The sequence below is a fragment of the Megalops cyprinoides genome, chromosome 9 (assembly GCF_013368585.1).
Source record: "Megalops cyprinoides isolate fMegCyp1 chromosome 9, fMegCyp1.pri, whole genome shotgun sequence".
NCBI classification, from domain to species: Eukaryota; Metazoa; Chordata; class Actinopteri; order Elopiformes; family Megalopidae; genus Megalops; species Megalops cyprinoides.
The window spans coordinates 33946292-33956048 of NC_050591.1; the positions used below are offsets into that span (position 1 = coordinate 33946292).

A 9757-nucleotide genomic window follows, 5' to 3' on the forward strand; every position below is an offset into this window, starting at 1 on the left:
GCTGGTTTTATTCCCCACTGGGGCTCTGCTGTTGTACCCCTGGGCCAGGCACTCAACTCAGATTTGCCTCGGTAAATATCCAGCCGTATAAATGAATAACATGCAAAACTGTAACCTATGTAAGTCACTCTGGATAAGACTGTCTGCTAAATGACAACAGTGTAATGTACGTTATGTCAGTCAATACCACGGCACCAGCACTGGCAGCACCAAATGTGGACACTAGGTTGGGCTGTGGAGCAACATTTCCAAAGCTAGCTACCCTCTGTCATTCATGAGTGCAGGGAAGTTGGTTGCTGCATGTTTTTTTTCTCTAACATTACACAATAAGCAAAGTTGTATTGTTGACCCCATGTGGTTGCTGAAGTGTCAGGCTCCTCTTCTCTGTAGCAGTGTGTTTGGGAAAGTAATGTCTCCATTTGGCACTAGTGCTACAAATGTTTGTGTCTGTAGACAGCCTATCAGAGGAATAGGCAAATTTATGGTTATTGTTTATTTGCTGAACAGAAACCTTTTTCAAGCCCATTTATCTGATTCCATATCTAACCTGAGGGTACACCGGCTAATCCCCATTTGACCCTTTATCCTTTGCGTTTAACCCCACTCCTTAACCACTACACCACACTGCCACCCTGTGAGGGAATATAGTCCAGGATATGCAGATGAAAAAGAACAACTGAATGCCTCAAAGGTCATTTCCAGCTCAAGGCCCTGCTGAAATCCAGTGAATGGGAATATTAGCATTTGTCCAAGGCAGAGAGAACGGCAGGAATACCAAATTGCACCAGAACCCCACACTAATAGCCCGTTTCCACCAAGCACTACAGTACAGTTTGGTACAGAACGGTATGCAATTATTTGTTTTTCCATCATCAAAGGTACTGAATGCTTTACTAAAGGCCTCATCCAGAATGATGAGGCCTTTAGAATCAGATTTTGCAGTCGCAAAAAATCAGATTTTGCAGTCGCAAAAAAAAAGATGCCATAGTGATGTGATTCCCTATGAGAGAATTAATAATTGATAATTAGTGAGTACATGCATGCATTTATAGAGTGATGGAACAGACCTGGGCTGTACTTCAGTTACAAATGTTGTGGTATGATGCACAGCTTCCCTATCTGAGGTGGTATGACCCTATGGTTCTGCGGTTCCGAGCACCGCCATTTACTGCTCTGTAAATAGAATGCTGATGCAAATTCAACTGCCCACGAAGTACTCATATCCGTCATAAACCAGGATCAAAGGACCATTGAAGCTTGGACCTTTGGGAACCTTAGCAACGGTTACTTAATAAACCGGAACGCATACAGTACATTAGTAAAAAGGCACAGGCATGAGTGTGAAGTCAGTACTACTTCTCCGAAGAGAACGAGAAGTACAATTTAATGTTCACGTCTACAAAATCACAGAAGCAATCTTAGGCAGTATGAATGACAGATTTATGCACCCCTCTCCTTTATTAGTATAAAGGTGCTTTGCTTAATTTGTTAGAATTAAGTTCATACAGTCTCCACCTTAAAATACATGCAAAGTAAAATCACCTTATTTTACTTTAATGAAATATTATTACATATCCTGCATGGCTAATCTGTTATCATATTGTTTAACTTCTAAATAAACCCTAATTAACATGGTATTGGTAAGGCTCGACACAGATGGTAGGCAGCAGTTATCGCAGGCATGTCCCACGCTCCCTTTATTAGGCTTACATAAACAACTAGGGAGGAGGAAACTCCTTTAAACAAATGAAAGGTTCAAAGTTTGAGCAATAGCTTGGATAAATCAATCAATGTGGATCCCGCAGGATTTGAAAACATGAATGCACACAGGGTTGTATCATAGACATTCAGAGAGAATATTTATATTCATTTTTAAGTTTATTTATTATGTTCTGGCCAGGGGTGCATGTGTGAAAATACAGAAGTGGGTGCTTTACTCTGATCTCCTCCTTGGACATTCTGGATCAGGTGAATTAATACGATGCGAAGGTCTACAGCACAGGCTTGGCCCCCTCGAAGAGCTGTGCTCAGTGCCCTGTTCTCTGAAAACATGTCGCTGGACCTCGTGTGGATGGGAGTGTGGCTTCATGGCTAAAATGCTGGGCCTGTCCCCAAAGGTTGCAGGTTCAGTTCCCAAGCAGAGTACTACTGCTGTACCCTCAACCAAGATGATAAACTTGAGTATCCAGTGGAATAAATTAATAACATGTAAAAGCCCACATTAGGTAATGAAGGTGCATTTCTTTCTGATCCAGTCACTGCAGAACTGCTCCTCAAGTTAATATTAACAAAGTTAATAATAATTAGTACAGTGATAAACTCAAATCTCTTTAACTTTGCCTTCATCTCCCCTCTGAAAATAGCCCCAAGCTATGTCAATGTTATTCTAGCAATCAGCAAACTACGCTTTGATTTTTTATATTAATACAAATGATGCTTTCAGCATCATCTTCCACTAACTTGCATATATCTATAGTGGCAGTATTTACAGGAGATTCAAAGGTGTCATACAGGTGCCTTTGGAATTAGAGTTCTCAGTATAAGTTACCTTTGTTGTACTGCTAAAGTAAGATTCAACTTTCTCTAGATTAATGAATATGCAAATGCTACATGCAAAATGTTATGAACAAATGTAAATCATCCTCAGTTGAACTTGGATGTGAACTGTGTGATGCTGGTGTCGGAGGACAATGCAAAAACTACCCCTGTTATAAATTAATTGTCCCAAACATCACTTTGGGAAATGTATACTCCACAGCCAACAGTGTGGTTCCAGGTCTGACATCATTATCACTGAAAACAGTATGTTTTCTATAATTTCTGAAAAATTAATTTAGTGGAATAATTTTTTAAAATTTTTGTACTATAAATGTGTGTGTGCACTGTTAATGCTAAATAGGTTGTGATCATTGCCTCAAACATATTGAGTGATGGAACATTTTTTTTAATTAACTGAATTCTCTTATTTAGTTTCATAGCACAAGTCTTCTATTTTCTATTTTCTATTTTTTCTATTTAACTTCTATTTTTCATGAATTTATATTTTTGATTTCCTTAATGCATTTAGTATGGACAATTTAGAGATACCTGTTATTGTAAATTCACAAAATTAGTATGTTCCACTGTGGGTGAGGAACTTCAACACAATTCAATAATGTCTTTGCTTCTTGTGTTATGTATTGTGTGCTATGGTGACATTTCTATGACCTGGAAACACCCTTAAATTAAGTCTGATTAGACATTCTTTGTAACTGAGGAAGCTGGCCAAAGCCACGGACAAGGGGAATTCTTGAACAAATACAGGTATTATCGAGCAAACATATTTCCTCCTAGCGTTCCACTTGATTAACGTACATACTCACGTCTTTCGGTATTTAACTCCCATCATGCCTTGTACATGTTATTTGGAAGGGGCTCTGATAACTGCTACTACTCCATTAGTGGAAGGTCCCTAATACATTTTTAAAAAATTGAATTAAAATTGAATTTTATTAACTGCATAAGCTTTGCTACCAAAAAACCTAGTACAAATGACATACAGATATGGTACATCTTAAAATTTGGTAAATGTGACTGCAAGATGAGCTAGTTTCTAACACACAACTTTTAAACTTTTAACCATGCATAATAAAATACTCTAATAAAAAATTATATATATATATATATATGTATATATAAACACTAAAACTAAGATACACAATGTGAATGCACAATGTGACAACATCATGTGACAACTCATTTGAGTCTACACCACAAAGCTCATAGGTCAGCTCATTTGCATATTACTACTGTATTATTGTATTGAATTTGTTTTATTAAATTTGCATTCATGTCTTCAGTGGTGTCATCCTGATGGTAAAACAATATTAGGCAAAACAATTCTCACTTTTAATAAACAACACCACAAAATAGTGAGGTATATTCTCTGGTTGTTCAGAGGTACAGTAGTTTGATGTTTTCTTACATCATCTGCACAAAGGTGTGTTATTGCAGACCTCAGCAGAAGTCATCTTTATCTGCAACAAACTAGTGAAAGATTGCATCATAACATCTGTTCTTTTCAGACTGTAAATGGTGAACCTGCCAATCAAAAATAATAACAAATAAAACATACAAACACTCTTTAGGCTCTGGTATGCTTTGGATGAGTGTGAAGTATTTGATGTGTGCATTTACACCTGCAGCACGATTAACTGCAAATCGCTGTGTTGCATAATCGATAAATGTTTAAGGCATGTGAGAGGGCCGTGTGTCACCGTGCCCAGAACGACTCCAAAAGAGCCACAAATTAAGTAGAATCATGAACTCCATTGAGCTGTGCAAGAGCGCTTTTCTTCAACACAGAAAGTTGCATCGTGATGACATAAGCGTGCTCGGGCCTGGAACGTTAAGCGCAATCTGAGCGCAGGCCAGCGGGGTAGTGGGGAGGGGGGGACAATCGTGCTCGGGCACGGTACAAGGCAACCGGACCTAGAGTGAGTACGCCCTTAATTGCATAAAGTTTTAATGAAAGACACAGTAAGTAAATGTATGTTATCATGGATCATAGAACCACTAGATATCATTGATAGCTGTATAAAATTTATATTAAATCCTCCAGGCAGGGGAACTAGCCTCTTGCATATGTTTCTCTGATCATTGCCCAGTCAAGATGAGCTGTGAATGTCTCAGGTCAGGCCAGGTAACTCTCAGTGCTGTCATCAATAACCCTGAACATTGAGAAAGACCATGGATATTTTTCTAAAAAGTTAATAATAATAAAAAACTAAGAAACAGAGCTTGCTGTGTAAACTGTGTTTTTTCTGCACATTTTAGACCAGAAGAGCTATTCAAGGTTGGTTTTAATGCTTTGCGTGCACTGGTACAGTTCCTCATTGTATCAGGTATCATAAACAGAGAACACAAACAGAAACACAAATTCAGCTTCAACCAAACAGCAAAAAATAAATAAAATGTTTTAAATCCCCTTCCCTGACAGTCACGTGAATTTAATATAGAGAGTCGTTGAAGAATACATTCACTGTTGGATTTGTTTAATAGACACTCTTTCTTTTTTACAGGTAAACAGAACGGCAGTGTCTGTCATGTTCCTGTCCCTGCTTTCTCTTCCTAAATCCTAAAGTACTCAGGTGACCTTCCAGGTGAAAGAATTAGCAATTAGGCAATTAACCACACCTAACGATCACCGGGATTCCTGTCTACATACACAGTATCATCTCTCTGCAGTGATACTACAATATTATATTCTTCATTATATAACACTATCACTCTAGAGACTATTTCATTCCTCACCCTGGTATATTCTATTGTATTGACTATTACGGAACATAATAGGGTATAAGAAATATCATATTAACTATTATATTCCTGGATCTTTCCTACAGGCTGCCTTAATCATAGATGGCCTTGGTGCACTACAAAAATTGGCAAGTAAGGGTTTCCTGGTTCATCCACTGAAGAGTGTATTGGATTTCATCAAATTTTTTGGCCCATTGTCTGTGATAGTTAAGTAGGGGAGTAGGTCGGCATTGCATGGCATGCTGGGATGTTGGAAGGTCACGCTGACTGTGGGATGTGTGGAGTATGTGAATCAAGGTCCGCCTTTGTCTCCGTGCTGACTCACAAATGTAGCTAACATCCCATGCTCTGTTTCCACGAACCTCCCACTTGGCTCTTAGCAACCGCTCTGAGATCCAGTTACCGGCAGCAAACTGGCCCTCTCTCTCTCTCTCTCTCTCTCTCTCGCGCGCTTTGAAATTAGTGCTCTGTTGCAGATTTTGGCTTCGCTTCCCCTGTCTTATTGTTATGCCCCACAATGAACAACAGGCTCAGAAAGCACCTCTCCTCACCACGCTGTCCCCTCCACTCTGCACCGTTTCCTCCAAGTGGAAACTCCTTGTACGGTGGGTCATGCAGGAATGCATCCATTTGGCTTGGGTTCACCATCTGCATGCCTTTGCTCTGTCACCAAACAATGTGGTCCCCTTCCACAGCGGCCTAGGCAGTGACTCCACACGTTCCCAAACTTGGCAGAAAATAATAATGATTCTAAACAAAGTGATAATAATAATAATTGGTTTGCCCTTTCAGCAGAGACAGGTACTTTTAAAGACTCTTTTTTCTGTTTTGCCCTATAGTAAATAACATCTGGCTCGTTGGTCTAGGGGTATGATTCTCGCTTCGGGTGCGAGAGGTCCCGGGTTCAAATCCCGGACGAGCCCGCTTTTACGGAAAAATGGTTGTTGAACGATTCCTTAAAATAAGGAACCATGGAATTGTGCATTTGTAAATAATACGGTGCAGTCTATGGGCAGCAGCGTAGCATAGTGGTTAAGGAGTTGCGTTCATAACTGAAAGGTTGCTGGTTCAATTCCCTGCTGGGCCACTGCTGCTGTACCCTTGGACAATGTACTTAACCCATAATTGCCTCGGTAAATACCCAACTGTGTAAATGAATAACATTAACAAAAAAAAAATGTAAGCTGCTCTGGATAAGCATATCTGCTAAATGACAGTAATGATTCCTGTCTGAAGCTTTTACCTACCATTACATTATTGTCAATTAGCCAACGCTCTTATCCATATTTTATCCATTTTGACAGCTGGATATTTACTGAAGCATCAGCACTGCCACAATGGGGAATCGTACCAGCAACCTTTTGGTCACAAGCCCTGCTCCTTACCATAACACCATTACACCACACACTGCTGCTGTGGGTAACCCATTCCCACGACAAAAAGAAAGCAGCAAAAATACTCCTGGCTCTCAAAAACTCTAAAAAATCATATCAAATGGTATCTTATAACACTGTACCAAATGGTCCTCCTGCTTTGTACTGGTAATAGGAGGGGCTTCATAAATTCCCAAATGGATGGGGTTATCAATGTATCACTGATTCGAACAATTTCAGCCCAATGCCATTCACAGCTTGCCTGACACAAGAACCACCATAACCAGAAGTCAATATACAGGGAAGTACCCTGAGTAGTTCCACATATGACAATAACCTGGCCCAGTGCCCAGGCAAAGTAGAAGGCATGTTTATCCAACACTGTCATTATAGCATCAATGTCCACTTTCCAGCACTCCAAACATATCTTATTTTACAAGCAAGAGGATACAAGAATTAATAAACATGGCAAACAAGAACATAATTTTCTGGGACAATATTTAGTAGTATCTGAGTCATATTGCATAATAAACATAATGATGTTGTATATCCAGTAGCTCTTGGGCAGTTCCTTAGCTGAGATATTCTGGGGCCAGCAGTGTTGGGGCAGTACTGTGAAATGTTCTGGGGCTAACAGCCCTTGGGCGGTACAGTAGCTAAGATGTTCTGGGGCCAATAGCTCCTGGGCAGTATTGTAGCTGAAATGTCCTGGGGCCAGTAGTACTTGGGCAGTACTGTAGCTGAGATGTTGTGGAGCTAGCAGCACTGTGGCAGTCCTATAGTTGAAATGTTCTGGGGCCAATAGACTTCCCTGTTGGATCACATTGGAATGGCACACATACAAATAGGAGTCAGTGGAAAACAGGCTTTAATCTCTTCTAGGTGATGGCCTTGAGACACTGACAGCACTCAGCAGCTGCATTCAAACCCTGTTCTTTGCTCAGAGGTTCAGTAGCTGTGTTCCACTCCGGACTCATACTCTTTCTAAAAAAACAAAGAAACAAAACAAAACAAAAAAATCGCTGAGCTTTACAAACGGTTTGTATTTAGCTGTGATTCAAGGTTAAGGACAGTCATCTTCTGGTCCAGAGGTTTTCATTCTGACAGCTTCCTGGCACTGTTAGCTCACCAAAACACTGCTCATATTACACATCCTCCACAACTTAAAGAAGTGATTTAGTGAGAACACATCTTTTAAGTGTAATGGGCTGACTCTGTTCTGATAATATTCTGTAACAGCTCCCAGAATACACCTCAGTTATACTTTGAGATACCTACGGTGTGCACCTATAAGAAGAGCAAGCTGCTTGCCAAAGGAGGCACACCCATAAGATAATATTGGTGTATTTTTCAACACTGTCTGTGTGATTGGGTGCTACACAATTGCGGCCGAAGCGATTTATAGCCTTATTATAAAATACTTTGAGATTCATGGATGGAATGTGAAATAGATTATTATATATATAGATATTATAAAGAAACATAACTGTATAGCGCTATTATTATTATTTTTTTTAAAAAACTGCAATGTTGTTGCTATCAGACTGGATTCATGACCAGCAGGGTTGAGTCAGCGGGTTGGATGAGTGATGCCCGCATCTGATGAGGAAATAAAACCATGAAGTCAAACAAATGCATTTAGCAATAAAATGAACTGAGGTAAAACACCGTGTCTAAGGTGTGAGCTCAGTGTCGCTGTTCCTCTGGACAGTGGGCAGGAACTGGATTGTACAGGCTCAGAAATGGTTTGGCAGCTATAGTTCCCCTCCTCGGCAGAGCTGCGAAAACCGGTCTCACAGCTATGAGCTAGAATGGCGAGGAACCGTATATGGTCTGGGTTCCCACACAGGTTAAATCTTTTGTTTAACTACTGTAAACAAGGCCTCGCCGGTGAATTTTCACAACGCTCCCACTCTGACCTATCGCTTTCGATGTGCAATCAAACTAAGTGGGTTCATATTTCAGCAATCTTTCATCCCAGGGGAGAACAACAAAGCTCAGCCTTTGTGGATGTAATAAAGTCATGAACTGCATTGTACTGAAACAAGTGCATTTTTAAACAACGCTGTTTCCTGTAAACCATTGCCTTTTGTGTAATGTCAGATTTGTTGAAATAACCGCTGCCATCCCTTCGTGATTCTCCGTATTAATTTTGCGCCAGAATTATGACGGATTCCAAATGTACAACTGAAACTGAAGTAGTTTAAGCATCAGTGATACCATTCACTCTTCTACAATCTATTTGTGTAACAAAAAGTATCGAGGCAACCAGAGCATAGAGTACCATGTCATTTCTAATATATGAACAGTGAATAGTCAAATATCACCAAAAGATTACTGTTGCAAGGTTGTTGGAACTACAACACAATTACTGTGAACTATCTCCGACCCAATATTTCTGCTTTCTGACATTGATGTCCATCAAATGGGTGTTCTGGTAATTAGACAGGAGGAAGAGAATCAATGCATGTAGATAAGTATGTTCCACCTGTTCAAATGCCACGCATTTTTAGATTATTCTAGAGGGACAGAATTATTTTACAAAGGCCCAGGTTCAGTCTGATCTGATTATCTTAGATTAATCAGCATATGGGACCACATTCAGACACTATAAATTCAGGCCCTCCATGGTTATATAACATTGCACATTCTATCAGCTGAAGCTTTTGGTACTGTGTGTTTGCAGAATGAGCACTGGAATATGTTTGTAGCTATACAGACATCCCACAACTCACAACAAATAACAAATTTCTGTTCATTGCACATCAAGAATGTTAATTGCCAAGTCTTTCTGAGGACAGATAAACTTAAGAAAACTCAACCTCAAGTTCAACTCATGTAAGCCATTTCAAAGATTGCAGTTTTATCCCTAAAGGTCAAAAACACCAGATCTGGTTTCACATCACTAATAGAATTTTATCAAAACCCCTCAAACTAATGATTGGATGCAGCTAACAAAAGATGCTGGCTAAAACCCTCCTGAACACGTCTTTTTGGTTTTTGTTTTTATGAAAGAGGCTTTCTTATTGAACTCATGACGTGGTGCTGATGCATTCCAAAATTTAATTGAACCAGCTATGAATCAC

At 39.7% G+C, this 9757-nt stretch overlaps 1 non-coding gene across 1 annotated transcript; it reads left to right on the top strand.

Annotated features, from left to right (window-relative positions):
* Positions 1-6149: 6149 nt before the first annotated feature.
* On the top strand, positions 6150-6221 carry trnap-cgg. Its single transcript has one exon. It is a non-coding gene; the product is annotated as a tRNA-Pro (tRNA).
* The last annotated feature ends 3536 nt before the right edge of the window (positions 6222-9757 follow it).